At 40.1% G+C, this 8,434-nt stretch overlaps 1 pseudogene; it reads right to left on the reverse strand.

Annotated features, from left to right (window-relative positions):
* Positions 1 to 2,080: 2,080 nt before the first annotated feature.
* Positions 2,081 to 6,038, reverse strand: LOC104847790 (annotated as a pseudogene).
* Between the last annotated feature and the right edge of the window lie 2,396 nt (positions 6,039 to 8,434).

The raw sequence follows: 8,434 nt of genomic DNA on the forward strand, positions 1-8,434 counted from the left end.
AGTTGGAAGATGTGCTTAATTCCTCCAGAATCGAGTAGTGACCACATATATGAAGTGTTGTCTACCAGGCAAATACCTTTGAGATCAATAACCTGGTAAATTTTTTTGTGGCAAAATATGTAGACACTCACTGCTCAGCACAAACCGGAATTCTAGACTATCAGAGGAAAGCAAGTGTTCATCATAGACAGTTTCGTCTGTGAATTTCAGGCTCTGTGAGCTGCTTTTGTCATGTTTGGAAGAACTTGCCTGACATCTAAGTTTCTAGTTGCCAGCCAAGGGCCTACCTTGTTAGCAGGACTTTCAAATGATACCAGTGAGGCCTGCTGTGTTCAATTTTGTACACCCCTAGGAAGTGGGCCTCTTCTTATCCTGCAGACTCTTGATAGAGTTGAAACAACGTCCTCACTGGCTTGCTTGTGTCCCTTTTGTTTGGTGTCTGAAAGAGCAGGGGAGCAGTCTGTGGAGCCAAATCACCAAAGCTGGTAGTCAGCCCACAGGAGTGCTGCATATGGTGAGTTTGCCACAAGGAAGGAAGTGTTCTCCCCGCCAGTGTAGTGGCAGCAAGCACAGCAAGTGGCAGTTCATAAAGATCACCTGTCAGTCATCCCAACATCGAGTCACTCTTGTTTGTTAAAGGAAATTACAGTTTATCTCTCCAAAAAGTCCAGGCCTTCCATTTGAATTGTAGTCCCCGTACTTAGTAGGCTTGGCTCATTGGGTGAGTTGCTTGACCTCTCCGAGCCCAATTCTCCACGTACAATGAGAAACTGAAATGTACCACCAATGATAGGATAAATGAAACGATGTACGGAAGAGCCTTTTGTAGAGCCTCCCTGTATTTGTGTAATTTTATGGTCCCCTTCGGCAGGCGTTCAAGTGCACAGGTGCCGGGACTTAGGTGTGAGTGTCCTCTGTTCTCTTCCTGTAGTGGATGCAATGCTCTTCTCTACAACTTAATCTCATTTTAAGTCTTTATACTTCAAGGCAGGATCATCCTACAGCCAGCTGTTGAATGTATGGATTAATGATGTTGCTGTTCCTTAATAGCTAGGAGGGTTGTATAGCTGTTCAGGGCATTGATAGCATCTGTGGCGGTCACTGCCATAGCCGTGAAGCACTTGCAATGTAGGAGGTACTTCTCAGACATATTGGATAAATTTTAACTGTGCTTTTATTGACTGTGGCCTCTTTTTTACTTGTTAGCTGTTCTGGTTAGGAACTGATAACAGAAGGCAGGATAGTTTCTGGGAAAGTGTAGAAGTTCCCTCTATCTGTGTGAGAAATAGTGGGGACATGTGCATTTGGTGGACCGCCGTTACTCCATCTGGAACAAAGGCCAGTTCCTGTCCATGCATAATACAGCCAGCCTTTTAAGGTGCCATAGATTCTGTAAAGTTGTATTCTTCACTCAAAACCTTTTTCTTCTCTTTATTTCTTTTTAAGATTTTTCTGTCTTTGAGAATATACCTTGGGGGCTAGGATGGGAGAAAGTGGATTCTGCAGCGCCCCGCCCATCTGTAATTGGGTTTTCTTCCTGATCTAGAGGTCAGTTTATCACGGAGCTCCCCCTATTGATTCTTAGTAGAAGGAAGTGCTTGGCTAACTCCTTTTCTCTGCACAAGTGGTGATGAGTCAGGGTTTCAATCAGGTTGAGCTGTAGATATGTCATGTCCCTGTTCTCTGGGCCTCAGTGGTTGCCCCAGTACCAAGGTTGGGAACCTCAGGTATCGGGGGTAGGTAAAAGTGTGGCATGGTATTGGTGATTTTCTTATACAAAACTGGTAGAGGCCTTGTTCTAAGAATGCAACAGCAGGGAATAATAACCGAAGAGTGGTGAATGATAACTTACCCCAGTGGCTTACGAGCCAAGGTATACTTTGGAGGCAGTAATTTGATCATCTTGAAAATCATGTATTTAACTTAGTCAGTGATGTGAACCATAATAAACAGGATACCAGTAGAGGGTATATCTAGTCTGTGACACTTGTTCTTACAAATGTGTGTGGTTTGAGCCTTAGTCACTGACGTGTTTTATGTGATCTCTTTTCCTATACTGCTTATTACACCTCTGGGAGGTTTATGCCATGTCTTTCTTTAACAGTGCATTCTTTTTCCCATTCTTGTTCTTCACTTCGATCTTGGCTCTGTACCAGAGCTGAACCTGCAGTTGAATGCAGCCGCATAAGTGAATCCAGTAAAACCAGCTAAGGAAGCACCTGTCACCCCACAATGTGATAACTAGTACATTGTTGTTTTCACAAGCCTGGAGTTGTGGGTGGCTTGTTAATCAGCAATGGATAATTGATTGCGTGAGCATGATCTGGGTGAAAATATTCAGGCAAGGGTCCATTCCCCCTCCAATCGTCAGGGTTAGGAAAAGCTTTTCACACTATGGTTTAATTTGAATCAATCTGATTGGTTTCCTTTTAGCTGCCAGTGGAAGGGTTGTTAGGAAGGCTTGGAGGCCTGATGGATTTTGAAGAAAGGATTGGTTGGGTGTTTCCCCTCACAGGAGTTAGGGAGCCAAAACAGTTTGTATGTACTGCATACCTGGTAGGCATAACAACAGGCGATAAAGAATTCTGAGAGGGAAAACAGAATATACCAGGAAACTTGAAAATTGTGCCTAAGTTGATTCCCTAAAGAGGGAGTTTTTTTTCTATTTTCCAACTTTAATAGAATCTCTTTGCTTTCAGAGACCAGATTTAGTCTACTTCTTTTCGTACCACACTTGAGTTATGTTGCAGCATGAATGAGGTTTTGAAAGTTGGGTTTGGGAATTGAATCACAGTTTATGTTGTTGTAACAGAAAACATTATCCAACTTAGATGTTTATAACTTTTTGAGCATTTTATAAGTTGAAGCCTGCCTATAAGAAGAGTAGACATGAAGCTATGAGTAGCATGGGCTATTTCTAAATAAGTCAAAATGATAAAGATTAGATATGTAATGATTACATAAGTTTGTGATTATTATAGTGGTATAAAATGAGAGCCTGTTCACATTTTATATAATTGTGTTATTGATTTGAGCCTGCATGGCTTTTGTACCTAAGACTATGTACATTTTTACATTTCTTTATTTTTCTGATATGAACAAAAGCATGCTTGAGATAATAATTTTTTAAAAGCTTCATTGAGCTATAATTTACAAACCATAAAATTTACCCATCTAAGATGCACAGCTCATTGCTCCTTAATGTATTTACAGTTTTGTGATCATGACTATGATCTAATCTAATCTTAGAACTTTTTATTACCTCCTAAAGAATTTTGTGCCCATGGGCAGCCAGCTTCACCCAGCCTTCCTTCCTCACCTCTCAAACCATGGATCTTTTCATCTCTGTATATTTGCCTGTTCTAGATACTTCTAAAAGGGGTTCACAAAACAGGTAGTCTTTTCTGTCCACTTGCCATCATTTGAGGTTTATGCAAATGGTAATATGTATTAATACTAAGAGGAAAAAAGATTTCTCCACCAAGGATATATAACCTTTGTTTTAATGTTTTCATTTTGTTCAACCAAAGGCTAAATGGATCTTATAAAAGGTGCACGTTATAAAGCACAAGAGGGTGAACACCCAGATCCTTACCATTCAGCTAAACAAGAATGGTGCCAATACTATTGCACGTACCTATGAGTTTCATTTCTATTCTGTTCTCCCCACCCTTTATCTCACAAATGTATTTGAGGCAACATTTACTCCACTTCTCTTAGTTCAATGAAGAAATGTGTTTTCCGATAGTTTTTTCACTCAGTACTGTGTTTCTTTTGTTCATACTGTGCTTAGCTGGTCTTTTTTCAAGTTTCACTACTTTTTCCTTTTCATTTTGTTTTTATCTTGACAGGCATTTGGGGTGTTGGTATTTTACTTAAGAGCAACAATACAGCGAATATTTTTACACTATTTCCTTATAGATATGGAATGGGTTCCCTAAGGCGTATGCCTAGAGTAGAATTAGTACACACTAGACTGTATGGGGCTCAACTGGCCTTTTTCCAAAACATGTTTGAGAGAAACCACAGGCTGATAAAACTTAGCAGTTGTTAGAGTCAAGTTCTCTCAATTGTTCTTCCTCTTCTTCCCTCTTCCTCCCCTCTCCTCTTCCTTCTCCTCATCCTCTTTGCAATATTAGGGGAGTCAACCCCAGAGCCTCACCTGTTAGGCAACTACTAGATCATGAGCTATACCTCCCATGTTTTCTGAGGGTTTTTTTTATGCAGAAAGTCACCCTTTGGTGCTCTCATTTCTCTGGCTTGTAGTTCTGTGACAGTGGCCTAAGATGAGTCTGAGTCAGAATAGCGCAGGTTGCCAGGACTTAGGATGGGTCTGCTCTGATCCCTGCATACTTTAGTAACTCGCTAGCCATTCTGATTAATAAGAATGCTGAGCCGGGGATTTAGCTCAGTGGTTCCGCCACCTGCCTTGCAAGTACAAGGATCCGGGTTTGATCCCTGGTACCAAAAAAAAGAGAATGCTTTATTGATTTCTTTTATGGCAAGCTGGTGTGCAGGATGTGAAAGAGGCACAAACTAGCCTAGGGCTTCCGTGGACTAAACAGAAAATTGTAATTCTCAGGCTTGTCTTGAGAGCCTTTCCTTGGCCACTTTTTTTTTTCTCTTTTTAGTTTGTAAAGAAATGGAGGTAAATATGGCCTTAGTCTGTGGCACTGCCACCCACCCCTGTCATATGAAGACTTAAATGCTGAAAAGATTTCTGCAGATCAGTGTTTTGTCTTGATAAGTCCCCTGGTATCTCTGATACTTAGTTCTTGTTTAAAAATTATTTACTTTCTGATGACTCAATTATGTAAGAGCTGCCAACTATCAGACATGATTGACTCTGTAAAATAAACTCTAAGCATCTCCCAGAAGAGTCGATCTGTGCAGTGTTCATTTAGTGAGTGACAGTGTAGAAAGAATAGTTTCATTTAGTTGCTAGCTGTATGGGGCTTTCCTAGCCCTGTAGCTTCAGATATTATTTCAAGGTTTCAAGATCATTAAAATGTAGATCGCAAATGAGTAGTCAAGAGATTAAATAGCACATTTAAATAATTAGACTAATGTATTCAAATATGTCCTCAAATTTAAATGGTTAAAATAATAAACGGGCTTGGTGTAGTTGTGCACGCCTCCTGTAATCCCTTGCAAGGTTGAGGCAGGAGGATTATGAGTTTGAGGCCCACCTGGGCTATGTAGTAAATTTGAGGCCAACTTTAAACCACAATTGAGACCCTTTCTAGGACAAAAAAAAAAACCTTACTGCAATCCTTGAACATTAAAACGCTGAGATACCTTAGTTTCATGATTCTTTATTGTTGAAATAAGTCATTAACCAACTTAAAAGTAATATTTTTAAGTGGATACTAATGTGTTCTCTTTATAGTCACTTGAACTTTCTCAGATTGTATCCCTTCCCTACAGCTGCTGTTAAATAGACATTTGCTTGTCATTTCTTGCTTTGGAAACTGTTTTTCCATTGGGGTTTTTTTTCCCCCCTCCTGGAACTAAATAAGACTTTATTTATTGAGGGCAAGAGGACGCAAACAATATAAAAATCAGAAGCTTCTCTAGCGTTTCACTAACTTTCCTTTCTCTGCTTGTCTGAGAGTTGGGTGTTACTTGTATATTTTCTAAGGTCTGCTCATGGAATCTTTATACAAGGGGAAACTGAGGGAAAGATTCCTCAAGTGGCCCTCTGGGAGAACTCTCCTCGGGGCAGGAATAAATGTTCGATGCTGCCTGCTTCTTTCCCTTCTGCTTCGTGTGGACTATAAAAGAGTCAATGCACGCAGCCGTGAGGCCTGTGTTTAATGCAAGAAGCTCTGGAAGCCCACTTTGCCATCTCGGCCCTGGTCCAGGTCCTTTATGATTTTGTCCACAGCCAGAGGACCTTTTCGATTTTCTGAAAACCCAGAAAACTCCTTTTCCATGAGTACTCACAGGTCCTTCTTCGTTAAGCAGCCTTTGTCCCCTGAGAATGTGTGACACGTAAACATCATGGTTTCCCTGGCGCGTTCCATTTGGGATGGCATTTTGGTGAAGTCTTTTAGAACCTGGGTGTGGCACGCAGCAGAGGGCTGTTGGTTTGTTTGTTTATCTGATGCTTCACTGATCGTGATCGTCCTGTTTGGTTTTGGTTTGGGCAGTTGGATTTTCTTGCCAGCACTGAGACAGTTGCGATAAGTTTGGAATTCCTATTTTTACGCCGACCTTCTGCAATGCTACTGAGTAACACATTAGAGATTCCCGAACAAAGTAGAATCTTTTCAAATTTGTGCCTTAGTCACAGTAACACTGGATCAGAGCAAACTGTGTTTTCCTTATCTGTAGAAAATGATGCGTATGTGGAGTGCAGTCACCTAAATACATGGTAACTCAGGAAAAAAATATTTTCTTTTTGTTTATTTTTTCCCAGAGACTTGATCAGTTTCCCCGGCTGACCTCCACTCTTTAAAAATTTACATTCTGTTTTTTATGGTCTAGTTTCCACATCATTAGACACTGAAAGATCACTTCTAGGTGGAGGGCAGTGTGTTAAACAGCATGCATTAATAAGTGAATAAGATTATACCATATTCACCTGTTTTTAAATCTCAGAACCATATTGAATATGAAAATGTAATCACAGATTTTTCTGTTTCTCCTATATTTCCCTGATATTCATCTTCAACTCTACAAACATACAAAACAGAACGAAAAGGTTGCCTCCTTCAAAGTCTTCCTCGTGTTTTTGTTCACATCTTCACTTGAGAGTTTACGGAGTTATAGGTGAACCTTGATTTATTTACTGAGCTTTTAAAATGCAGCCTTAATGTACTTCGGATAGATTTAGGTATGCTGAGATTCTCAGGCATTTCAGATGAATCCTGAAGTTGAAATTTCATGAGGAATTTGTTTTATCTTCACTCTGTCCATCTGTTGTCTGGCTGAGGTCGATGTCTTGGAAACAGTGTATGGGGCGTCTCTTTGGCTCCTTCCTGGCTTCTTTAGATTAAATACACTGGAAAGGCAAATGTTTTATGGCGTAAGTTGAAAGGCCTCTTTTAACACTGGGAAATAAAAATCAAGACTAAGATTGGGATCACACTACATAGGATATGGGGCTAAACCTACAGGAGAAACCAAATGAATATTCAGGGCTTTTCTATGATGCATGGTTCATTCTCTGATTATCAATACACAATATATCTGATTTTCTAAAAATTTTTTCTGAGCTTTTGTTGGATAATTATGTGTTCTTTCCGAAAATGATCTATACCAATTGGACAGCCCCCATTCAGAACTTAGAACTGGAGGCAGAGACTTGATGAACTGAGCCACTGTTAACCCTCTGTTAAGTTAGATTTTCAACAGGCTTCAGCAGCACGGTTTCTCCTGTCCACGCAGGGATCCTGAGAGTGGCATTTTCTGGTAATAGATGTGGCCTAGAAATAGGTGGCTATTAAAAATAGTGCATAGTTTTTTGTTTGCCAAAGCCTCAACTTCCCAAGACCCTTCACATGTCACTTTGGGAAGACTTAGAACAAGCCTACCTCTTTTCATTTGCCTGCCCGCATCTTCTTAATATCTGTTGCTCTTCTTGGGAAGAACTACAAAAGAAACTAGAATGTGTGAAATACGGACCCTGCTAATTATCACAGTCTCTTTTTTCAATAATTGGGGTGCAATTCCCAGACCATAACATTCACACTTTAAAGTGTACCAGAGACCACCATCTTCTAGTATATTTAGAAGTTTGTATAAAATATCAGCATTATCTAATTTCAGAACATTTTCATCGCTTCTGATAGAAACCCTGTACCTGTAAGCAGTCATTCTTCATTTCTCTCCGGCAACCACTAATTATTTTTCCATCTATTACAGCGAAATTTATTTCTGTAACTTAATGGTGACGTGAAAGAGGGAGAGGGGTTTATTTTTACCTTCCCAGGAATGAACGCTTGGCATTTGCTTTCAGCTTCACGTATAGGCCCCCACGTAAAGGGGAGTGTTTCCTGCTGAGCCTCTGAGTCCAGTCCCTTTATTGTTTATAATTAAACGTACAGTTATCTAAAATATTAAACGTGTGATAATGTACAAGTAGTTGAATCTGGCCTGGTAGTGAAATTGATTTACAACAAATACCCTTTTGAATTCTAAATCTGGAATCACCAGCAAAAACATTATAGTTCCTCTCAACCTTTCTGTTCTGTAACTTTTAGAATCAGAATTCAAACCATGTAAGACTTTGTTAGTCAAAAGAAGGGAAACTTAGAAAGATTGTGTGTTTGGATATATGTATCACCTATGCCTTAATTAGGTACCATGGATTCCTGCTCGTTGCACTAATTAGGGGGTTTTGAAGATTGTGAGGTTGGAGGAGGAATAGGAATTGATTTAAAGGGCCAGGGGATGTCCCAGTCCTCAGCGGTTTTCACAGGAAAGAGTA

The sequence above is a fragment of the Fukomys damarensis genome, unplaced genomic scaffold (assembly GCF_012274545.1).
Source record: "Fukomys damarensis isolate Sample0158 unplaced genomic scaffold, DMR_v1.0_HiC HiC_scaffold_20, whole genome shotgun sequence".
NCBI lineage: Eukaryota > Metazoa > Chordata > Mammalia > Rodentia > Bathyergidae > Fukomys > Fukomys damarensis.